We start from the raw sequence: 25,541 nt of genomic DNA, 5'->3' as shown, positions 1-25,541 counted from the left end.
GTTTTCCTCATAATTTGCCACATAATCATGCTGCCTAAACTGCATATTTTAACAAAAATGTTGATTCTAGCTCAAATAGATCAAAAGTTTCTAAAAAAGAGGGTATACCATCCTGCCACACAGTGAAAAGTCTATCACAAGTAGTGAGGTCACTTTTGTGAGAAGTTGGCCTGATATGTAGTGCTCACTATTCTAGTGATCACTGTGTATCATTCCAAACGACCCTTATTGATGATTGGTTGTAAGTCAACCTTTTAGACCAGCTATCCTAGTAGCGTGGATACGAGCAGTCTTTAGGCTAAACTCTAGAGGGCGTGTTAAGCCAGCTGTTTACCATCACATATACCCCTTGAACACCAAGTGAAAGGACACCACACAAGTTGTTATGAAAATAAAAGGATATTTATTTATAACAAGACTACCCTGGCTCTTTATGAGTCAGGGAGCTAAGCACACTACAAAACTCTTAGGAAAATACTTCAGTTGCACAATTTACACAAATGCCCGAGGGGCACGAGAAACCATCTACACTAACAGTGAAATGCGAATGGTTAGAGTCTGGAGGTACTGATTCCGGAGTGATCCGATCAGTGGGACTAAACGAAAAAGGAACTGGACACTTGTAGAGCGAACCTGCGATGGAGCACCGAGGTGCTCGAGTTACCTAGCCCGGAGGCTGCGGCTGCGTGAAGTTCGGCAAGATGTCGGGAGTCCTCGTGTAGTCTCAGGAGCCTGAAAGAAGAAGTTGCTGGCAGGCGACCAGTGACTATGTTCGGAGCGATCCAAGCCTGGATCGGTGATGAAGGAAACCTGAAAGCAGAGGGGACTCAGTTCTCAACCGCTAGCCAGCGATCGTGTGGGTACCAGGGGGGTACCGGCTGAAGTCACCTCGACCAGGTGAGTGGGTGACGCCGGACTCGGCTGTTCCTCGGACCAGGAGGCGCGGCGGCGACCAGGGTGGAGGGCGAGCTGTCCCACGAAGGTGTCTGCTGTCGATGATGCTGGGCCCAGGCAGGGGCAGCGGATCTTGGCAGTGGCAACCCAAGCGGGGGAGTCAAGATGGCGTCGGGAGTGGACCAGGAGGGTCCGTGGTACTCCTCTGTTAAAGGGGAGCAAGAGCCAGTCTGGTCCAACCAGACTAGTGATGAACCAATCGTGGTGCGTCGTGAAGAGGGCCACAAGCCGGTCGGCAAGTGGTCGAACAACGCGGTAAACAACAAGGAGCGGAAGGGCCCCCACGCAGATCTCGGGGATGCTGGGGAGGCAGACTTCGATGCTGGAGCTGCTCAGGGTTGGGGCTTCTCAAACCCTAGGTGCACTCACTCGAGGGTCCCTCGGTGGGCGTGCTAGATAAGCGTCGTGCAGGTTCTGAAGATAGCCGGTCCCGCAGGTCTCGTCACACCTACGACTCTCAGCTGGGCTGATGAGGTAGGTAAAAGGTCAGAGATGGCAGGGACTCTGGTCTCGTCGAGCTGGGCAGTCTTGATCCGTAGGAGAGACTTACAGCAAACCGCAAGCGCTTAGGGGGTGCCTGCTGGTGCAGGGTGGCTACTCCTTAGCCACAAGGGAGAGTCTTCAGAAATAGTCAAGAGTTCCTTTCGTGGAAAGTGGTTCGTGATTCGGAGTTATCCGATTATCTGATTATCCAATTTGGGAAGGGGACTCGCTCCTACCTTTATTCTAAGAAAAGGGGCTGGCCCGTGACTAGGTTCTACCTATGGGTGGAGCCAGGAGGGGGGTGGTTACACCCCTATCCTTTGTCCGGCTTCGCGCCAGCTCAGGGGCTGGTGTGCCCCCGAAACTGGTTTGAGCCGGGCTATGCACAGTGAGCACCGGGGTGCCACTGGCAATCACCTTCCTTGCAGCCCTGCCTACCTGGGATACACAAACCCTGTCTGGGATGGTGCTAACACCGCCCTCGACAGGAAACCCTTTGTCCAAGCTCCCTTTGCTGGAAGGTCCCCCAGCAGCAGGAGGTCAGACTTGTGTCTGGTGGCAGCATCCATTTTGTGATGCTGAGGCTTGAGTCAACTTTAACCGGGGTTCAAGGTTACTTCCATGTCGTGTCCCTCTAAAAGGGGGGAATGCTAACCCCGTCGCCGGGGCTGGCGAGGGGTTCGTATTCCCATTCGTATGACACCTTACTCGACATGTGTAGGTGATGCAATGCCAAAGTTAGCAAATAACCGCAAGGATTATAATGCATTAAAAGTAGTTGGCCCGCGTCACCATGGAACGGCTATTAGGACTTGGTTCCGCAAGCCGCCGACGGGCTCAGCTCGCGCCAGAGCACCGTCCCACATGATTCCCTGCACTCTGCCTTCAGGATTGATAAGGCCTGCTATAGGAGTGACTGATAGGAATCCATGTGTCCATTTTAGGGTTTTAGGTGTAGGAATACTACACCTACAGCAACGGGTGATTACACCACGTGGCCCCAGCTGTCGTGCAGCCAGTTGTGTCAGATTTGGGCGGCCATTCCAGGGGTGGCATAATACATGCTTCAGCCCCTGGTAGGCCCTGGGTACACCGATGCCCTGGATACCTGTGGTATGCTGAGACAGGGACTGACAAGGCGGCCCAGTTCTAATTAGTGGATGCACCTAATGTACATGTGTGTTAATTTCGAGAGAGAACAGCTAGGCTGTGGGTCTGATTGGCAGGCCCACAGCCGGAGAAAGTCGTAAACCAATGAAGCAAAAGCAAAAAATCTGGGTGATCATAGGATTGCAGACCCTACTCTCCTACATGACCCCCCCCCCCAAACTTTGGGACAATAAGCTAACCTTGACCAGGTGAGTCTTCTTGCTCTAAGTGGAAATACCTGGAGAGCCCATCTGCATTGCCATGATCAGTGCCAGGTCTATGCTCCACTGTGAAGTCCATCCCCTGTAGGGAAATGGACCACCTAAGTAGTTTGGGGTTTTCACCCTTCATTTGATTTAGCCACAAGAGGGGCTTATGGTCGGTCTGAATCTTGAAGTGAGTGCCAAACAAGTATGGCCTCAACTTCTTCAGGGCCCAAACCACAGCAAAGGCCTCCCTCTCAATAGCTGACCAATTCTTCTCGCTGGGGGTCAGCCTCCTGCTAATAAAAGCTATGGGCTGGTCATGACCATCAAAATTCAGTTGCGATAGAACAGCTCCCACACCCAGCTCCGAAGCGTCTGTTTGGACAATAAATGGTTTGGAGTAGTCTGGACTCTTTAGGATAGGTGCTGTGCACATGGCCTGCTTTAGGTCATCGAATGCCTTCTGACAGCTTGCTGTCCACTGAACTTTTTTTGGCATCTTTTTACTTGTCAGGTCGTTTAGCGGGGTCACAATGGATCCATAATTTCTGACAAATTTCCGGTAATAACCAGTCAGGCCCAAGAAAGCTCGAACCTGAGTCTGGGTGGTTGGAGGAGCCCAGTCCTGGATGGCCTGTATTTTGCTCTCCAATGGTTGAACCTGGCCTCCACCTACAAGGTGGCCCAGGTATACAACCTGTGTCTGCCCTATCTGGCACTTGGTGGCCTTGATAGTGAGGCCTGCCTTCTGCAGGGCCTCTAACACTTTCCTCAGGTGGACCAGGTGATCCTCCCAGGTGGAGCTAAAGACAGTGATATCGTCCAGATACGCCGCACAGAAGTCGTCCAACCCAGTGAGAACTCGATTCACCAGCCTTTGGAAGGTGGCAGGTGCATTTTTCAAACCAAAGGGCATTACCACGAACTGATAATGCCCACCCGGGGTAGAAAATGCTGTTTTGGGCTTGGCCTCCTCAGCTAACCTGATTTGCCAATACCCAGCTGTCAGGTCGAACGTACTTAAGTAGTTGGCCGAGGCCAACCGGTCGATAAGTTCGTCTGCTCGTGGTATCGGGTGGGCGTCGGTCTTAGTGACCGCATTGAGACCTCTGTAGTCCACGCAAAACCTCATCTCTTTCTTACCGCCCTGGGTGTGAGGTTTCGGCACGAGCACTACGGGACTAGCCCAGCGGCTGTCCGAGGGTTCAATGACTCCCAGCTCCAACATTTTCTGCACCTCTGTCTTGATGCAGTCTCTGACATGATCAGGTTGCCGATAGATTTTACTCTTTACGGGCAGACTGTCCCCAGTGTCGACCTCGTGGGTACACCACTTGGTCTGACTGGGTGTCAGAGAGAACATATGTCGAAAGGATTGAAGAACCTGTTTACAATCCTCTTGTTGATGTCCAGAGAGGCTGCCACAAAAGACAACACCATCTACTGATCCATCGTCAGGGTTCTGAGAGAGCAGGTCTGGGAGAGGGCCACTCTCCTCCTCCTGTCCCTCATCTGTGGCCATGAGCAAGCCCATGCCCTCCCTGTCGACATATGCCTTGAGCCTGTTTACATGGAGCACCCAGTGGGGGCTCCGGGGAGTTCCCAGGTCTACCAAGTAGGTGACCTCTCCCTTTTGCTCAATGATCGTGTGGGGCCCAGACCATTTGTCTTTGAGTGCTGCTGGGGCCACTGGCTCCAGCACCCACACCTTCTGTCCAGGCTGGTACACAGTCAGGACAGCCTTTTGGTCGTGCCAAGCTTTCTGTAATTCTTGGCTCGCCTCCAGGTTTTTAGACGCCTTTTCCATGTACTCCGCCATCCGTGAGCGGAGACCGAGCACATAGTCCACAATGTTTGATGCCGACTTTCTGAGAGGTCTCTCCCATCCTTCCTTTACCAAACAAAGGGGTCCCCTTACAGGATGTCCGAACAGAAGCTCGAAAGGGCTGTAGCCAACCCCCTTCTGCGGGACCTCTCTGTAGGCGAACAAGAGGCAGGGTATCAGGACATCCCATCTCCGCCGAAGCTTTTCAGGTAGCCCGTGAATCATCCTTTTTAGGGTCCTGTTGAATCTCTCAACAAGCCCATTGCATTGTGGGTGATAGGGTGTGGTGAACTTGTAGTTGACACCACATTCCTTCCACATAGCAGTCAGATATCCCGACATGAAGTTTGCACCTCTGTCTGAGACGACCTCCTTAGGGAAGCCCACTCTGGAGAACACTCTAAGTAGGGCCCGTGCCACCACAGGTGCCGTAGTGGTCCTAAGGGGAATAGCTTCAGGATACCTGGTGGCACGAGAAACCATCTACACTAACAGTGAAATGCGAATGGTTAGAGTCTGGAGGTACTGATTCCGGAGTGATCCGATCAGTGGGACTAAACGAAAAAGGAACTGGACACTTGTAGAGCGAACCTGCGATGGAGCACCGAGGTGCTCGAGTTACCTAGCCCGGAGGCTGCGGCTGCGTGAAGTTCGGCAAGATGTCGGGAGTCCTCGTGTAGTCTCAGGAGCCTGAAAGAAGAAGTTGCTGGCAGGCGACCAGTGACGATGTTCGGAGCGATCCAAGCCTGGATCGGTGATGAAGGAAACCTGAAAGCAGAGGGGACTCAGTTCTCAACCGCTAGCCAGCGATCGTGTGGGTACCAGGGGGGTACCGGCTGAAGTCACCTCGACCAGGTGAGTGGGTGACGCCGGACTCGGCTGTTCCTCGGACCAGGAGGCGCGGCGGCGACCAGGATGGAGGGCGAGCTGTCCCACGAAGGTGTCTGCTGTCGATGATGCTGGGCCCAGGCAGGGGCAGCGGATCTTGGCAGTGGCAACCCAAGCGGGGGAGTCAAGATGGCGTCGGGAGTGGACCAGGAGGGTCCGTGGTGGTACTCTGTTGAAGGGGAGCAAGAGCCAGTCTGGTCCAACCAGACTAGTGATGAACCAATCGTGGTGCGTCGTGAAGAGGGCCACAAGCCGGTCGGCAAGTGGTCGAACAACGCGGTAAACAACAAGGAGCGGAAGGGCCCCCACGCAGATCTCGGGGATGCTGGGGAGGCAGACTTCGATGCTGGAGCTGCTCAGGGTTAGGGCTTCTCAAACCCTAGGTGCACTCACTCGAGGGTCCCTCGGTGGGCGTGCTAGATAAGCGTCGTGCAGGTTCTGAAGATAGCCGGTCCCGCAGGTCTCGTCACACCTACGACTCTCAGCTGGGCTGATGAGGTAGGTAAAAGGTCAGAGATGGCAGGGACTCGGGTCTCGTCGAGCTGGGCAGTCTTGATCCGTAGGAGAGACTTACAGCAAACCGCAAGCGCTTAGGGGGTGCCTGCTGGTGCAGGGTGGCTACTCCTTAGCCACAAGGGAGAGTCTTCAGAAATAGTCAAGAGTTCCTTTCGTGGAAAGTGGTTCGTGATTCGGAGTTATCCGATTATCTGATTATCCAATTTGGGAAGGGGACTCGCTCCTACCTTTTATTCTAAGAAAAGGGGCTGGCCCGTGACTAGGTTCTACCTATGGGTGGAGCCAGGAGGGGGGTGGTTACACCCCTATCCTTTGTCCGGCTTCGCGCCAGCTCAGGGGCTGGTGTGCCCCCGAAACTGGTTTGAGCCGGGCTATGCACAGTGAGCACCGGGGTGCCACTGGCAATCACCTTCCTTGCAGCCCTGCCTACCTGGGATACACAAACCCTGTCTGGGATGGTGCTAACACCGCCCTCGACAGGAAACCCTTTGTCCAAGCTCCCTTTGCTGGAAGGTCCCCCAGCAGCAGGAGGTCAGACTTGTGTCTGGTGGCAGCATCCATTTTGTGATGCTGAGGCTTGAGTCAACTTTAACCGGGGTTCAAGGTTACTTCCATGTCGTGTCCCTCTAAAAGGGGGGAATGCTAACCCCGTCGCCGGGGCTGGCGAGGGGTTCGTATTCCCATTCGTATGACACCTTACTCGACATGTGTAGGTGATGCAATGCCAAAGTTAGCAAATAACCGCAAGGATTATAATGCATTAAAAGTAGTTGGCCCGCGTCACCATGGAACGGCTATTAGGACTTGGTTCCGCAAGCCGCCGACGGGCTCAGCTCGCGCCAGAGCACCGTCCCACATGATTCCCTGCACTCTGCCTTCAGGATTGATAAGGCCTGCTATAGGAGTGACTGATAGGAATCCATGTGTCCATTTTAGGGTTTTAGGTGTAGGAATACTACACCTACAGCAACGGGTGATTACACCACGTGGCCCCAGCTGTCGTGCAGCCAGTTGTGTCAGATTTGGGCGGCCATTCCAGGGGTGGCATAATACATGCTTCAGCCCCTGGTAGGCCCTGGGTACACCGATGCCCTGGATACCTGTGGTATGCTGAGACAGGGACTGACAAGGCGGCCCAGTTCTAATTAGTGGATGCACCTAATGTACATGTGTGTTAATTTCGAGAGAGAACAGCTAGGCTGTGGGTCTGATTGGCAGGCCCACAGCCGGAGAAAGTCGTAAACCAATGAAGCAAAAGCAAAAAATCTGGGTGATCATAGGATTGCAGACCCTACTCTCCTACATGACCCCCCCCCCCAAACTTTGGGACAATAAGCTAACCTTGACCAGGTGAGTCTTCTTGCTCTAAGTGGAAATACCTGGAGAGCCCATCTGCATTGCCATGATCAGTGCCAGGTCTATGCTCCACTGTGAAGTCCATCCCCTGTAGGGAAATGGACCACCTAAGTAGTTTGGGGTTTTCACCCTTCATTTGATTTAGCCACAAGAGGGGCTTATGGTCGGTCTGAATCTTGAAGTGAGTGCCAAACAAGTATGGCCTCAACTTCTTCAGGGCCCAAACCACAGCAAAGGCCTCCCTCTCAATAGCTGACCAATTCTTCTCGCTGGGGGTCAGCCTCCTGCTAATAAAAGCTATGGGCTGGTCATGACCATCAAAATTCAGTTGCGATAGAACAGCTCCCACACCCAGCTCCGAAGCGTCTGTTTGGACAATAAATGGTTTGGAGTAGTCTGGACTCTTTAGGATAGGTGCTGTGCACATGGCCTGCTTTAGGTCATCGAATGCCTTCTGACAGCTTGCTGTCCACTGAACTTTTTTTGGCATCTTTTTACTTGTCAGGTCGTTTAGCGGGGTCACAATGGATCCATAATTTCTGACAAATTTCCGGTAATAACCAGTCAGGCCCAAGAAAGCTCGAACCTGAGTCTGGGTGGTTGGAGGAGCCCAGTCCTGGATGGCCTGTATTTTGCTCTCCAATGGTTGAACCTGGCCTCCACCTACAAGGTGGCCCAGGTATACAACCTGTGTCTGCCCTATCTGGCACTTGGTGGCCTTGATAGTGAGGCCTGCCTTCTGCAGGGCCTCTAACACTTTCCTCAGGTGGACCAGGTGATCCTCCCAGGTGGAGCTAAAGACAGTGATATCGTCCAGATACGCCGCACAGAAGTCGTCCAACCCAGTGAGAACTCGATTCACCAGCCTTTGGAAGGTGGCAGGTGCATTTTTCAAACCAAAGGGCATTACCACGAACTGATAATGCCCACCCGGGGTAGAAAATGCTGTTTTGGGCTTGGCCTCCTCAGCTAACCTGATTTGCCAATACCCAGCTGTCAGGTTGAACGTACTTAAGTAGTTGGCCGAGGCCAACCGGTCGATAAGTTCGTCTGCTCGTGGTATCGGGTGGGCGTCGGTCTTAGTGACCGCATTGAGACCTCTGTAGTCCACGCAAAACCTCATCTCTTTCTTACCGCCCTGGGTGTGAGGTTTCGGCACGAGCACTACGGGACTAGCCCAGGGGCTGTCCGAGGGTTCAATGACTCCCAGCTCCAACATTTTCTGCACCTCTGTCTTGATGCAGTCTCTGACATGATCAGGTTGCCGATAGATTTTACTCTTTACGGGCAGACTGTCCCCAGTGTCGACCTCGTGGGTACACCACTTGGTCTGACTGGGTGTCAGAGAGAACATATGTCGAAAGGATTGAAGAACCTGTTTACAATCCTCTTGTTGATGTCCAGAGAGGCTGCCACAAAAGACAACACCATCTACTGATCCATCGTCAGGGTTCTGAGAGAGCAGGTCTGGGAGAGGGCCACTCTCCTCCTCCTGTCCCTCATCTGTGGCCATGAGCAAGCCCATGCCCTCCCTGTCGACATATGCCTTGAGCCTGTTTACATGGAGCACCCTGTGGGGGCTCCGGGGAGTTCCCAGGTCTACCAAGTAGGTGACCTCTCCCTTTTGCTCAATGATCGTGTGGGGCCCAGACCATTTGTCTTTGAGTGCTGCTGGGGCCACTGGCTCCAGCACCCACACCTTCTGTCCAGGCTGGTACACAGTCAGGACAGCCTTTTGGTCGTGCCAAGCTTTCTGTAATTCTTGGCTCGCCTCCAGGTTTTTAGACGCCTTTTCCATGTACTCCGCCATCCGCGAGCGGAGACCGAGCACATAGTCCACAATGTTTGATGCCGGCTTTCTGAGAGGTCTCTCCCATCCTTCCTTTACCAAACAAAGGGGTCCCCTTACAGGATGTCCGAACAGAAGCTCGAAAGGGCTGTAGCCAACCCCCTTCTGCGGGACCTCTCTGTAGGCGAACAAGAGGCAGGGTATCAGGACATCCCATCTCCGCCGAAGCTTTTCAGGTAGCCCGTGAATCATCCCTTTTAGGGTCCTGTTGAATCTCTCAACAAGCCCATTGCATTGTGGGTGATAGGGTGTGGTGAACTTGTAGTTGACACCACATTCCTTCCACATAGCAGTCAGATATCCCGACATGAAGTTTGCACCTCTGTCTGAGACGACCTCCTTAGGGAAGCCCACTCTGGAGAACACTCCAAGTAGGGCCCGTGCCACCACAGGTGCCGTAGTGGTCCTAAGGGGAATAGCTTCAGGATACCTGGTGGCGTGGTCCACCACCACCAGTATAAACTTGTGCCCTGATGCTGTCTGGGGTTCCATCGGTCCGACAATGTCGATCCCCACTCGTTCAAAGGGTACCCCCAACACTGGTAGTGGTATGAGGGGGGCCTTTGTCGTGCCACCTGACTTACCACTGGCTTGGCAAGTGACACAGGAGCGGCAAAACTCCTTCGTATCTTCGGACATGTGGGGCCAGTGAAAGTGTGGAACAATTCTGTCCCAAGTCTTATTCTGGCCTAAGTGACCTGCAAGGGGAATCTCGTGGGCCAAGGTGAGAAGGAAACCCCTCAGAGACAAGGGGATGACCAGCCTCCTGGTCGCACCAGGTTTGGGGTCTCTTGCCTCAGAGTACAGGAGTCCATCGTCCCAGTACACTTTGTGGGTACCTGTGGCGTTCCCTGCAGCCTCAGCAGCGGCCTGCTGTCTGAGGGGTTCAAGTGAGGGGCAGTCTAACTGTGCCTTCCCCAGGTCTTCCCTGGAGGGTCCCCCTGAGCCCAGAGACTCAACCTGACCAGGTTCAAGCTCTTGCGGCTCAGTTTCCCTCAGTTCTTTAAGGTCAGCCTCCTCGGAGACTTGATCCACGACCTGGGGCAAGGGGGAAGGCGAAGCCTTACCCTTACTGCTCCTTTTCTTGGAAGGTGTCTGGTCCGTTCTTCCAGGATCCAGCACCTGTTCAGTGGGGCATCTTTTGGCCTGTGACCTGGTCACAGCAAGGACATGTGCTGGCAAACCTAACATTTCCATGTGAGTCCTCTGCTCCACTTCTGACCATTGTGACGTTTCCAAATCATTGCCCAACAGACATTCTACGGGGAGGTCTGAACTAACCACAACCTTTTTCGGGCCACTTACCCCTCCCCAGGAGAAATCAACAACTGCCATACTGTGATTGGTAGTGACGTTGCTGGCATTGGTCACTAGGTAACTGGTACCTAGCATGATCTGTCCAGGGTCCACGAAGTTAGGCGTCACCATGGTGACACTGGCACACGTGTCCCTGTAGGCCTGAGCCACTCTTCCATTTATCAAAGGTGTCTGCCTGTATTTGCCCAAAGTATTGGGACTGGCATCAGGGGACATATCCATATCCCCTGTACAGACAAGGACGGCCTGAGTGTGCGTGCCGACTAAGTCGTCACTCCCCTCGGTTCCCAGGGTTAACCCAACTAATGCCTTGGGAGGCGCACTACCACTGCTGACTGTACTAGGGGGCGCAGGTGCCTTAGGGGCTGCAGTGGTAGGAGTTTGCCCTCCTTTCTTGGTGCACTCACTAAACCAGTGAGTCTTACTTTTACAGTATTGGCACCACCTTTTTGACTGGCCTTCTTGAGTCTTCTTCTTCTGTGAAGCCTGACCCCCACCCTCTTTGGTTTGTTGGGGACCTGTCGAAGACTTCTGGTCATTTTGTTCGTTCTTGTTACCCTTTTGGTCTGCTTTCTTCTGACCACCCTGGTTCTGATTCTGGTTCTGCTTGACCCTTGTTCTGACCCATCTGTCTGCCTTCTTTCCCAATTCTTGGGGAGAGGTCAGATCCGAGTCGACAAGGTGCTGATGCAACAATTGGTTCTGACAGTTGTTTAAAATCTGTTCTCGCATGATAAGATTGTACAATCCTGTGTAATCAGTAACCTTGCTACCCAGCAACCAGCCTTCCAAAGCCTTAGTGGCACAATCGACAAAGTCAGCCCAATCCTGAGACTGAATTTTCTGGGTGTCCCGGAACAGCACCCGGTACTGTTCCGTGGTTAAGCCGAACCCATCAATCAGTGTGTTCTTCAGGACTTGGTAGTTGTTAGCATCCTCAGCTCTTGTAGTGAGGAGCTTGTCCCTTCCTTTACCTTCAAAGGAAAGCCACAGTATAGCTGCCCACTGACTTGGGGGGACGCACTGGACAGTGCAGGCCCTCTCCAAGGCAGTTATCCACTTGTGGATGTCGTCCCCTTGTTTAAAGGGGGGCACTATTTTACTCAGGTGTCTAGTGTCTATACCCCTGTCTTTCTCTCTATTGAGAATGCTGCCACCAGTGGGATCTAACCCACTTAATTTCTGCTCTCGGGCTAAGGCAAGTCTTTCTTTGGCGAGCGCAAGTTCTTCCCGCTCGATCCTCAGATTGACCTCCCGCATCTTCGCTTCATGCTCCCTCCTCTGAGGGGAAGTCATTCCTCTCTGAGAAGGTGCCTGAGAGACATGTGTATGAACCGATCTGCCAGAGCCTCTGGAGAGAGACCTAGCTCGTCCGTTCCCAAGGTTAAGCCTGCTTGAGCGTGGGCCCGGGGCTCCCCCAGTTCCGTTCTCATGCCTGCTTAAGTTGGTCCTTGTAAGCCTGCCGACTACCACTGGACCTTTGTCTGCCTCGTCTCCCGATAACTCGTCCTCGTCCTCGTCCTCCTCCTCTGTGTGGAGGTCGAGGTCTGGGTCACCGAGGGTTCCCTCTAAGGGCGGCATGTTCCCATCTGCACTGGGGGGACCTGTGTTAGAGGACCTCCTAGCATCGTACGCCTCTAAGAGACCTATCAGAATTGCGATGGTAGGGTTAGAACCCTGGTTTAGCTTCCTGGAGGCACACAGTTGTCGCATCTCCTTGAAGCTAAGAGTTGCATATCGTGACACGACCTGTGGAGGGTCACTGACCACTAAGGGAGTCTGCGAAGACTCTCCGTGGATCGACATGCTTTTCTAGTGAGGTGTAAGTGTTGCACCTACCTACACTATGGGTTTACCTACTGATCCCTTGCTAAGAGTTGTAGTCAGGGTGTGCTAAGCCCTGTTACACTACAACAGCCGGTTCAGTAGAACTCGGAGTATTCTAAGTTAAGTTATATGTACCTGGGTACTTATGTGATCTTTCACTGCGATATTCTTAGGATACGTGTGTGGTAAAACAACAGCAAGCTCAAATCCCAACCGCTGCCACCAATGTGAGAAGTTGGCCTGATATGTAGTGCTCACTATTCTAGTGATCACTGTGTATCATTCCAAACGACCCTTATTGATGATTGGTTGTAAGTCAACCTTTTAGACCAGCTATCCTAGTAGCGTGGATACGAGCAGTCTTTAGGCTAAACTCTAGAGGGCGTGTTAAGCCAGCTGTTTACCATCACATATACCCCTTGAACACCAAGTGAAAGGACACCACACAAGTTGTTATGAAAATAAAAGGATATTTATTTATAACAAGACTACCCTGGCTCTTTATGAGTCAGGGAGCGAAGCACACTACAAAACTCTTAGGAAAATACTTCAGTTGCACAATTTACACAAATGCCCGAGGGGCACGAGAAACCATCTACACTAACAGTGAAATGCGAATGGTTAGAGTCTGGAGGTACTGATTCCGGAGTGATCCGATCAGTGGGACTAAACGAAAAAGGAACTGGACACTTGTAGAGCGAACCTGCGATGGAGCACCGAGGTGCTCGAGTTACCTAGCCCGGAGGCTGCGGCTGCGTGAAGTTCGGCAAGATGTCGGGAGTCCTCGTGTAGTCTCAGGAGCCTGAAAGAAGAAGTTGCTGGCAGGCGACCAGTGACGATGTTCGGAGCGATCCAAGCCTGGATCGGTGATGAAGGAAACCTGAAAGCAGAGGGGACTCAGTTCTCAACCGCTAGCCAGCGATCGTGTGGGTACCAGGGGGGTACCGGCTGAAGTCACCTCGACCAGGTGAGTGGGTGACGCCGGACTCGGCTGTTCCTCGGACCAGGAGGCGCGGCGGCGACCAGGATGGAGGGCGAGCTGTCCCACGAAGGTGTCTGCTGTCGATGATGCTGGGCCCAGGCAGGGGCAGCGGATCTTGGCAGTGGCAACCCAAGCGGGGGAGTCAAGATGGCGTCGGGAGTGGACCAGGAGGGTCCGTGGTACTCCTCTGTTGAAGGGGAGCAAGAGCCAGTCTGGTCCAACCAGACTAGTGATGAACCAATCGTGGTGCGTCGTGGAGAGGGCCACAAGCCGGTCGGCAAGTGGTCGAACAACGCGGTAAACAACAAGGAGCGGAAGGGCCCCCACGCAGATCTCGGGGATGCTGGGGAGGCAGACTTCGATGCTGGAGCTGCTCAGGGTTAGGGCTTCTCAAACCCTAGGTGCACTCACTCGAGGGTCCCTCGGTGGACGTGCTAGATAAGCGTCGTGCAGGTTCTGAAGATAGCCGGTCCCGCAGGTCTCGTCACACCTACGACTCTCAGCTGGGCTGATGAGGTAGGTAAAAGGTCAGAGATGGCAGGGACTCGGGTCTCGTCGAGCTGGGCAGTCTGGATCCGTAGGAGAGACTTACAGCAAACCGCAAGCGCTTAGGGGGTGCCTGCTGGTGCAGGGTGGCTACTCCTTAGCCACAAGGGAGAGTCTTCAGAAATAGTCAAGAGTTCCTTTCGTGGAAAGTGGTTCGTGATTCGGAGTTATCCGATTATCTGATTATCCAATTTGGGAAGGGGACTCGCTCCTACCTTTATTCTAAGAAAAGGGGCTGGCCCGTGACTAGGTTCTACCTATGGGTGGAGCCAGGAGGGGGGTGGTTACACCCCTATCCTTTGTCCGGCTTCGCGCCAGCTCAGTGGCTGGTGTGCCCCCGAAACTGGTTTGAGCCGGGCTATGCACAGTGAGCACCGGGGTGCCACTGGCAATCACCTTCCTTGCAGCCCTGCCTACCTGGGATACACAAACCCTGTCTGGGATGGTGCTAACACCGCCCTCGACAGGAAACCCTTTGTCCAAGCTCCCTTTGCTGGAAGGTCCCCCAGCAGCAGGAGGTCAGACTTGTGTCTGGTGGCAGCATCCATTTTGTGATGCTGAGGCTTGAGTCAACTTTAACCGGGGTTCAAGGTTACTTCCATGTCGTGTCCCTCTAAAAGGGGGGAATGCTAACCCCGTCGCCGGGGCTGGCGAGGGGTTCGTATTCCCATTCGTATGACACCTTACTCGACATGTGTAGGTGATGCAATGCCAAAGTTAGCAAATAACCGCAAGGATTATAATGCATTAAAAGTAGTTGGCCCGCGTCACCATGGAACGGCTATTAGGACTTGGTTCCGCAAGCCGCCGACGGGCTCAGCTCGCGCCAGAGCACCGTCCCACATGATTCCCTGCACTCTGCCTTCAGGATTGATAAGGCCTGCTATAGGAGTGACTGATAGGAATCCATGTGTCCATTTTAGGGTTTTAGGTGTAGGAATACTACACCTACAGCAACGGGTGATTACACCACGTGGCCCCAGCTGTCGTGCAGCCAGTTGTGTCAGATTTGGGCGGCCATTCCAGGGGTGGCATAATACATGCTTCAGCCCCTGGTAGGCCCTGGGTACACCGATGCCCTGGATACCTGTGGTATGCTGAGACAGGGACTGACAAGGCGGCCCAGTTCTAATTAGTGGATGCACCTAATGTACATGTGTGTTAATTTCGAGAGAGAACAGCTAGGCTGTGGGTCTGATTGGCAGGCCCACAGCCGGAGAAAGTCGTAAACCAATGAAGCAAAAGCAAAAAATCTGGGTGATCATAGGATTGCAGACCCTACTCTCCTACAACTTTTACATTGCTATTGCTGTATTTGGGTGTTAATCTGAAAGTAATAAGGCAAAACATTTATACTGACAGTGTTAACGTATACAGATGTAAAAAACATGAAGTAATACGATAAACAAAAATGTGCTGCATTCTGCTACATAATTCTACATTTTTTTGGCCACATAATTTAGTCAACCCTGCGCATAATTTAGACCTTCTCTGCAGCTTCATTACAGTGGCTCTGTTTATTTAGCACAAACTGCCAGAGCACTTTGCATGGTGGGGGCTGTTTACAGTAGGTAGAGGAGACGGGAAATGCAACCAGGTACAGGGCGGCTAACAGGAATGAGCCCAAAAATTGAAGAATAACCGGTTTCTTGCCAGATTAAGCGTGTAAAATTGACACGGACGTGAGGCTCTTCCTCTGCTGCAGTGGCAAGGTTGGAAAATAAAGTGGGGGCACTGATTAAGCGAGAAGCAGTGAGGGAAGGTGGAGGTAATGGAATAAGGAAAAGGCAAGAAAGACTGTGGGGGATGGTATTGGGAACGGAGACTGCAGGCAAAAATGTGACATTGCGATGTTTCAGACACCAAGAGTGGCCCACGTTTCAGTGAACTGTGTGAAATACACTGCACACATAACATTGCCTGGAATGAGAAGATTCTTTCTGCCTGCTTCATTATGTGGCCTTTCTTTTATTCAAATTCAGCTTTATTTTTTAACCCCAGGAAAAAAGATGCCGTTTAAAAAATGTTTCCATTTACAGCGCACGCATAATCTTGCAAGGCTGCCTTTTCTGTAAGACTGCCAGGTGTTAAAGTATAATGGTTAACTCCGTGCCCCCGAATGCGACCTCGTCCATAAAAGCAGACTGACAAAGTAAAGGTCAATGTCTCTAAATAGTGAGACTCCATTTGTTGTGTTTTCAGTCATTATGAAAGCTGAACTGGTTGCAATGTAATAGGCGCCTGCCGCGCCTCATTGATCAGCCCATAGCAGTGGAGAAGTTCCCGCCTTACTGTAAATTATTCCACACATTTGACCCTGCCCCCACGCCCACTGATAACAGTCCATTCCATGGAGCATAACACTTAACATACTTTTCTTAAGGCTCTGACCGCTGCAAAACCCATTATTAGGTTGACTCGCCTGCTGGTGAAGTATTCACTGTGTCAGAGACGGCGACTTTCCGCTCCCGATTCCAGGAAGTGCCTCACAGCGTACCAAAGATGAGTGGACTGCCCTGGACGGATCCCAATGGACAGGGCGATCGAGCCCTGCATCAATCAGTGACAGAGAGACCACAAGGCCAACCAGCCCGCAGCGCTGGGACCCAGACAGAGGCAAATGTGTTTCGTGCCTCAGCGCCCGCCCTTTCATGTTCAGCAGCCGGGTTCTAAGAGCAGGTGGGCTGAACCAGTGTGGAACTCACGCTAGAACACTGACGTCTAGCGTAAGACTCCCCCAGCCAATCACTGACTAGATAGAGCCCAGTCATGAGCTTCCAGCCAGTCAGATGCCTCCAAAGACTTTTCAATTGCCTGTGAGCCCCAGAGCGCCCACAGCTCATTTCTTTTTTGTGATTTAATGTCTACTTGTCCGCCGGTACAAAATAGACAATAAATATTCTTGCCCTTCATAAAATTCTTGTTGGTTCGGGCGTCGGGCGATATGATTCCCCCACCCCTGGGTATGTGTCCCACCTATTTATAGAGGCAAGTCAGTGTGTCTTCGAATATCGGTTCACTTTTTGCAGGGTTTTGGTCTTCTTTTCAGGCCGATCTGTCTTGTTGCACCAGTCCCCACTTGCGCATTTTAGTTTCCCCTTTCCTTGCGTCCCTGAACGTGGAGGCTGCACTCTGGTGTGTAGCTGTGGATGCATCTGCCGTCAGGAGGCCGTCTGCCGTCTCTTATTATGCTCCGTCGCTGGGCTGCTTTATGCGCGGTTTACTTCCTCGCTTGAGCTTCTGTGGCTCTCCATTATTATATTATGTTCCGGCAGTGAGGCATTGAGCGTGTGCACTGTAATTAATTTGGGATTTTGTTACGTTATGGGGTTTAGTCCCTGTGTTCACTACGCTTCTGGGCCCTAGAGCAGTCCCTCTGGAGCCAGCCTCTACCTCTATTGGCTTCCGCAAGGGCAGCAACGGGGAGCAGTCTCGATTTACTGTTTTCATCGACTGCCTGGCATGCTCAGCAATCACCGCCTCATCACCAGCTCAGCACCGGGATATTGCCGCCCGATCCTCATCCTCCGCCGCTAGTCCCCTACTTCAATGGCACTGCGTCATGTCCGTGTTTGGCTCTATTTTCTCCCCCACGTCTAAGGTCTCAAGTTCCTCACCTCTCATACCGCAGTAGTCCTGTCTCGGTGGGTGCAGTGTAACTTGGTTTGCGGCGGCGGATTCCGAGTCGATCCTTCGTCTGTCCCAAGGGTTGGTTACAGTGCTTCACCTGGGCCCCGTTATTTGACGCACTGGGGATTCCACAGCTCACACTAATTTTGCCCTGTATAGTATGTCGCATAGAGCGTTCTTCGGTCAGCCCTCTTCCGTCGGCTCCCACTGCTATCGCGGCACTCCATCCACGTTGGCTCCCGCTCCTCTCAACTGCCGCAGGCCTCTTAGTTGGACTTGCCGTACTACGGGAGTCCCCAGCCCGCAACAGGTGCGCAGGCCGCGGTCCCTTTCAACGGTGTGGTACTCTTCCAGTAGTTTGTCTCGCAACCAAACTCACCCCGATGATTGCTGTGATGTTCAGGTGCCTGCTCCCAGTTCTGGATTGACCCGTGTCACCGGAGTTGTGCCAGGATTGATGTGGAGAGACGCTTTTGATCGTGGAGCTCTCTTAGGCTGCGGCCGTCTTTCTTGGCTGCTAGCCACGCCACCCCCCCCCCCCCCCTTTTTTTTTGCATTATATTTTATTTTTAATTATTAGTTTTGTTAGGAAAACCATGCATGATTTACTCCCCTTGAATCCAAAATGTTGCCCTAGTTTTTATAAATGTATAACTTTTCGGGTTAGACCATGGGTTTCACATTTGTTTCCGCCACAAACTGCAAGTCGCTTAAAGCTACAAAACATTTTTATTAAATGGACTATTACACAAAAATGCAAAAACCTTTGAAAAAACAATTGTACTCTTGGATGACCTTAAAGCTTTGAAGAGGGCTACCTTAGCACAGCAATCCTCCTGTTGATTCCTTTTTTTTTTTTAAGAGGAAAATGATTTATTGCACAGCATATTTTCCCTATTTTCCCTAAAGTACTATATTTTCATTATTTTCTGTAGGGGAATCAACAAACCTTGTATATCTTTAGAATCCTGAACAGGTGGGTAAAAACATCAAATTTGAGATGAAAGTGGGCGGAGGTTTATACCAATATCCTGAATACAGCATGTCTCGAAGAGACAGCGCAAGCGCTGCCTAGGCCTAAAAACATTTATTTTATTTTTTTAATTTAGTGTCCCATCTCGGACCAGTAAACAAAAAAAATGGCACCCATCTCATTTTGTAGATGCACATGGGTAATGCATCTGTCTTTTTGTTCTTCTTTTGGCCATGCTGCTGATCATTTTGCTGATGCTGTACAGTCTCCCCAAAAGGTATTGGCAACGTCAGTAGGTTCCGAAGGCAATACCTAGTTTTGCTAATGCTCATTATTATTTTATCTCTTGCATTCCACTCATTGCACGAAAGCTCATGCCTTGGTACACAAAGGCTTTTATAGTGCTGGGGTGGGGTCGACTGCTGCAGTCACTCAGCTGGTGTTTGAGGAAGAAAATCAGATGGCATGACTGAAAAGGTGATGTCTTTTCTCCCCGAGGCTCATAAATATACTCCCTGGCCTCCTGCAGAGGTTCAGATGGCTGCAGCACGTTTCAGTTCCGATTGTTGTGTAGAGTGAATTAGCACTTGGCAAGCGTTTCTTTCAAACTTCCTTACTGTCTTTAAATTTGGTTCAGAGTTTGTCGGTTGAAAAGTATTTGGAAAAAATAAACCATGCCAGATCTAGCAAATGAAAATGTTGAATTCAGTGTACAATTTTAAAACACGTTAATGTTTGCTTTTCCTACAGTATTTTGAAATTGTATTTTATCTTTTTCAAGCAATACTTTATAAAAGAGCATTCACAGTACCAATAGATTGGCACTCGTTATAAAGGCGAGACCTTCTGGCTTTGCCAGTGGTTATTTTTGTCTGTAGTCTTTACTCCGTGTCCTGCTGGTAGCACCTTTAGCAGCACATAATCGGGCCAACTGTGGAACATGGTGCCAACCCATCCTCTCCAGGAGGTTGAAAGGAAGCCAGACATGTAAAGCATTACATGCTCGCGCACTTCCAGTCTTCGTAGCCAGGTATCATAAATACATTTCAGGTAGAAGTTTAGGCAGTGATGGCTTTGTGTGGTGTCGTGAGGATTCCAGCGTTGGACACACTCATTTACAATAGTTTCAGATTTGCATAGGAAACAAATGTACTCCAGCTTCAGCTGCTGGATGACATGACACGTACAGCATTTGAAACTATAATAGCTGATCAGTGAAACTATTGTTACAGGAAAGGAACTTGTTTCTTATTAATGTCAGGAAAAATAGAATCCAGTGTGGACATCCGGTTTAGTTACAAAGAGCCATTTCAGCCCTGCTTCTCATCAGCAGGTATGCTTTCAGGACTTAGCTGTTTGTTTTGTGGCCAGCATTTGTGTTTTTTTGGCTTCAGGCTGTAAAACGTTTGTTACAATTAGGCGAATAAAAATCAATTTTGGTAGAAGATCTTTCATCTTCGCCATTTCAGACATTCTTTGTAGTCAATACACGACTCGCATCCCGAGACTACATGTTCAACAAATTGCAGTGAACTTAATGGTATTAGTCATTGGGAAACTGTGCAGTGTTTTCGCTGTACTTCACAGGTAAATTGCCTTTGCTCTGCTCGGTAGTCAAATTGGCGGCTGTCCCCTCGGATGTAGGAGAGCTTGAGTAATTTGTAAAGGACTAAACATATTTGGCAGTACCCCAAGCTATGACCAATATGTGAAAACAGTTTTATAGCAGGACAAACTTGCATTCATATTGCTCAGGTAAAATATAAACAAACAAGATTGCAATGCTGATAAAGTAGATACCCCATGTGAATAAAAGAGTGTTTGTTTTTAGTGAAATAATTGGATAAAAGGTAGAATGGTGACTTATGTACAGCAATGACCGGCGGATCCAGATACCAAAGTTAGTACAGTCCCTGTGGGCACGGTGACGTTTCAACTCTGGTAAGTAATTCACCAAGTAACAGATAATGGCAGCATCCTCTAATCTGCAAAATAATTAATACTTGTAGCTATTTGGGACCAACTTCCTGTAATTAAATGTGCAAGGGACATGTAGCTTCCTTAAGTGTCATTCATGGTTTCAGTGCTGCGATCTGACGTGTGTTGTCTTTGTTTTGACAAACGTTGCCAGTCTCAAGATTGGCTATGTTTTGCGAAATAGAGGCACCCACAATTTTAAGACTTTGGTATCATCTCTGAGCCCAAGCTTGTGTCTCCAGGCTGAAGATCTTTCGCCTTTAACATTTCAGACATTCTTTGGAGATATTATATTCACACCTTGAGAGTATACGTTCAACAAGTTGCAATGATCATATAAGTATTCTTAGCCATGTGAAAGTTGCATAACATCTTAGCTGTACTGCATAGGCAAATACCTTTGCTCTACTGGCGACGTTTTGAGCATACTGGTATTCTGAGGTTTGGCTTCAACATAGTTGAGACCATTTGTTAGATATGTATATTAAGCACATGCTACAAAGATAATTGTCTGCAAGACCTCTACAGCACATTGGGGTCTGTTCTGTAGCAGAATTTCTTTGCGTCCCTAAGGCATTAAAGGCACAGTAGGAGTTTTGCTTAAGAACACATGTGCTTAGCTGTTTTAACAAAGAGTAGTGTATAGACAACTATTAATGGTTGGCAACTATGTATTCTTTTATTATAATTATTAACTTTATGCAGTTTCATTATAGTGCTTCTTTCCAGAAACTGAAAAATAGGGTGGGAGAAATTGGTGGATGTAAAGTGTAAAAGTGTCTTTCGACCTGAGACGCAGTGTTCTCTCATTTAGTTTCAAGGTCCAGGTAGAGTCTGCGTCCATAGTTGTCATGAGACAGGTCATGGGATCTGGTAAGTTATAGCTTTCTGCAGAAATATTTGTTGTAGCTTTTGCATAATGCAGAATTATTACTTGGTTCAGTTGGAGGATATCGGGCATAGGATGAAGTCCATGATATTTCTAAGGTTTCTCACTACCGATGCTGCCGGTGGTGCACCACGTTCCTGGGGCCAGGAGATCATAGGATGGTAATTCTCTTGTTATCCGCATGCTGGATTCATTCTTTAAGATAAGTTGAGTTTGAGGTGATCTGTCAGCATCCATTGGTTGATAGCTTGGAGGAAGTAGATTTGCTCTGAAAGGTTTAAATCTTATGTTTTGCCATTGTTAACACAAGCTAAGTGTTGTCTTTCTAGTTGTAGTATGTTAGGTTGCAGGACTTGTAAATTTGGGCAGCAAAGTTATGCTGGATGTATCAGAGATAGGAGATAGTCAATAGTTCTTCCATCTAGTCTGACTAGAAATGAGAAGCAGTGATTATGTTAAATGTAGTGACATGTCCAGTACATTTCTTTTTCTGTTCACAGTTCTCTTCCGGTTGTTACAGATTGATAATAGCGAGTTCTGTGCCTCTCACAGTGTGCAGCCCAATGTGTTGGCCTGCCAGTAGGTTGTTTTCTTTGAGTGATCCACAGATCTGGGTAAATGCCGCTCCTTCGATAAACTTCCCTAAGAATCGTGCATTGGAGATTGATCTGTAGCTGGCATTGTCTACTAGAGCTAGATTTGTTCTTGATGTGGGTTCATGTATACTGTATGATTTCTTTAAGTTTTTTGACAGAAGGAAGATGACGGCAGTCCAGGTTGGTTTTAGCTGTGATTGGGACACCTGTTGAGCAGAGTATATTCTTGAAGGGTTGGGTTGTGTTGTGCAGGGTTCTGACGTCTAGCCTGCAGGCCTTGACCGAGCCACAGAATTGCAGTATTGAGAACTGCTTAAAGGAGGCACAAGTCAGGTATTGTATTGTTCTTAACCTCAATGGTCTATATGGTGTGCCGTTTATCCCTGATCTGGCGTTTCAGCAGCATTGCTTTGGCTACAGAGTGGTCGATGTGGAGTTAGAAAAAGCCTTTAATAAGGAGATCCTTGTGGTGGTGCACTGCTAGTTGCGGTATTCATCAAGGATCCCAGGAAGTTCCTAGATGGGGCTTTTGATGTTGAATAGGCGGTTGGCATAATGTAGCCCTTTTGCCGCCTTAATGGAGGATTTGTATGTCCTTTTAATTCTTTGAAGGCTGTAGTGTGGATTGCTGGCTTTCCTTCGGTAGTGTTGAAATGCAGTTATTTCTGTTTTCCTTCATCCCTTCCTTGTTCTGAAGGTTTTTAAGTTATTTTGGGCATGTGGAAGTCTTGAGAGGAATGAGTTTGTTGAATGCTTTGGAGTGCCATTGCAGATCTGATTCACTTCTGGCATTTGATTGGGTGTTCAGGTCATTGAGCGATTAGTCAAGTACCTGGAGGTACTGTGGGTTGCCGAGCTCACTGTATTTGTATCACTTGTTCTTGTTGGGAAGTTTAAGGTCCACAAGATGAGATGGTGGTTGCTCCAGATAATGGTGAGGTTTCCTGTTGTCATGACGAATTGAGGTTGGGTGAAAATAGTACCTTGGATATTGAGTTTGTGTCTAATGAAGACTTGTGTACTTGAGAGAGCGGTGGGACCGTAGTTGGACAGTATGTTAATATGGTATAAGCATCTGTGAAAATCTCCTTAATATGGCGGTGGTCTGTATAGGAGTAAACGTGTTGTTTTCATGTGAGGATTAGATCTGCAGGGCATGGGCAGGTGAACGCCTTGTGCAGAACTCGTAAACCGGCTCCTAACCAGGCTTCTGTCCTAAACTGTAGGTCGGGTAACATTGGGGAAATACTATCTGAAGAACAGGTGCTTGTTTACTGGGCAGGATGGTCACCACTTTAATCGGGAGTGTAGGTGGAGAGTGGTTGAGTGGTTTCTGGGGGTTAGAGTGAACGGAACTATAATATGCAGGGGAGAGGAGAGACAGAGTAAATGGGTGCTTAAAATGAAAGGATGAATAGTTGGAAGTAAAGAGTAGGAAAGAGCGAAATTGGGAGCACTGGGATGAAAGGTAGATAGTATCTGGCCCGGCATATTGTGAAGCTGCGTCAGGAACCAAAACCTAATTTACCACTAGAGAAGTCAATGTGGCAAGCAAACCACAGGAGCTTGTGTATACCAAAAACCTCAAGGTTAGTAGTCCTACAAATCCATTCTCTGTCTTTGCTACTTCCAGTTATTACTAACCTGCATCCGGTTTTCCATAGTTGTTCGTTTAACGAATCCGAGGAAGTATGGAGGATATAATGAATTCCTTTAATGGGGTACCAGAATGCTTGCTTCCACTGTTCTCCAACCGAATACAACCCTCAGGCCTATGATTCACCACTTTCCTTTTCTACCCAAGACTTCCTTCCTCCCTCAATTTTATGACATCTCGCACTTTATACCCCACTGTGACAATGTTTGCCATATTTAATTGATTTAAAGCTCTGTCTTGCTCCCCTGCTGTAAAACTGCAAACACATTTATAAGCGTTCACTAGGATGTTAAAATGTCCGCTTAAGCAGAAAGCACAGTGGAATAAAAAATCTAATAAATGTACCTAGAAGTGGCATAGTGGTAATCCACTGGAAAATGCAACTTCTGACACCAAGAACCACCAGCCTGTTAAACGAACCAGAGAAATTTAATTCTGTGGAGTCCACCTAGTGATGGCTAAGATGCAAGCCTCCGGAAAGTGCTGTCTTCAAACCACTAGTGAGTTAATGTGTATCCCAATTATTAACCCCACCCAGATTGACAAGCCAGCAAACCCCAGGAACAGTCTGCTTAACAAGACCATCAGGTAGTCAAGTTAGCCGCAAACCTTTAAACACGGATAGATTGCCAGATGCAACCTCCAGGAAAATGAAGTCGATGGAATTCTGCTGTAAGTTGCATCAGGGAATCCGAGTCTGGTGTGGTTAGGCCAGCTAATAGTGTTGAAAGTGCACCGCCAGTATAAGCATCTTCCAAAAACCACCAGGGAGCTGTGTTTGAGTCAATTAGAAATGGCATAAGTGCAACCCACAGCAAGATGCATCTCGGTGTGATTGCCCATGCAGGAGGAGAGGACTGGCCTTGTGAAGTGAGTGCTTGACTTTCACAAGTAAGGAAAGGTAGCAGAGGACTAGAGTCGGCACCATGGAGGAGGGTATTTGTGAAAAGGAGGTCCTAATGGGCATCTGTTATTGCTTCCCTTTCACACCCAAGCCGGAAGTTACTGTAAACCTTTCTCACCTTTACCTGATAGTTTGGGAGTAGTGGTGGGAAACAGGCAGGAAAAAGAATGGGAAAGATCCGGGGGAAGACAGGCCAAGGTCTTTGGCGTGGGCGGATCCCCTTCCGAAAGCAGATGCAGTTCAACACACGGGGGGGCATAGCCAGGGGCTGCGTGTGCCGTGTACTGCACAGTGTCAAAAACAAACCTGGTCAATCAGTGGCACAAACTATGGGGGGAAAAAGGCGAAGGGGACAAAAGTAGGCAACACAGTAGTCCCAGTTTCTCCTATCCGAGCTAAAGTGCTGCACGCACCTGTACAATGTTAATAGCAGCAGTGAAATGCAATGCTTACAGTACTGCCGGGTCATTCAGAGAATTACCCACTGTACACAGGAGCTCAGGTTCGCTGGAGACGCTGGGCACAGACTATCTTGCTGATTGTTATCCCAGCAGTGAGCTCAAGTCCATTCCATCCACAGGTGGCTGCCCTCTCTGAGTTTCTCCTTCTGTTGTTTGTTTGGCACTATCTAGGATTCCCAGGCAGGTTCTGCTCCCCAGCTCCTGCGACAGTTTGTTGTGTGTCCAACATCCTTCTTTCTTCAGCTCAATATGTTATATATTTTCTTTTTTGTTTAGGGTGAGCATGGCCCATAGGCATAAGCGTGCTTGACAGAAGAATGTGGAATCAATAGCAAATAACAATTATAACATCTGTCAAAAATAAACCAATACACGACAAAAACAGGACAGACAGGTCAAGTCGCCACAACACTGGGTAGTCGATCATAGGGATGGAAATAAGCTGAGGTATTCACAGCCTTAGCCAAAGTGTCTATGAAATGGGAAGATTGTTATTTTTTTTAAACCTTTTTTTTTTCTCCTAATAATGGCGAAGTGGATGTCGTAGGAATTGCTG

General features: G+C 49.6%; 1 protein-coding gene across 1 annotated transcript in view; it reads left to right on the top strand.

Moving 5' to 3' along the window:
• The window catches only part of AAMP (angio associated migratory cell protein), a 158,082-nt gene that overhangs the window by 101,692 nt on the left and 30,849 nt on the right, over positions 1-25,541 (top strand). The gene's annotated exons all lie outside the window — the stretch shown is intronic.

The sequence above is a fragment of the Triturus cristatus genome, chromosome 3_2 (genome assembly GCF_964204655.1).
Source record: "Triturus cristatus chromosome 3_2, aTriCri1.1, whole genome shotgun sequence".
In the NCBI taxonomy this organism is placed as follows: domain Eukaryota; kingdom Metazoa; phylum Chordata; class Amphibia; order Caudata; family Salamandridae; genus Triturus; species Triturus cristatus.
This window is presented reverse-complemented; position numbering and strand designations above follow the sequence as displayed.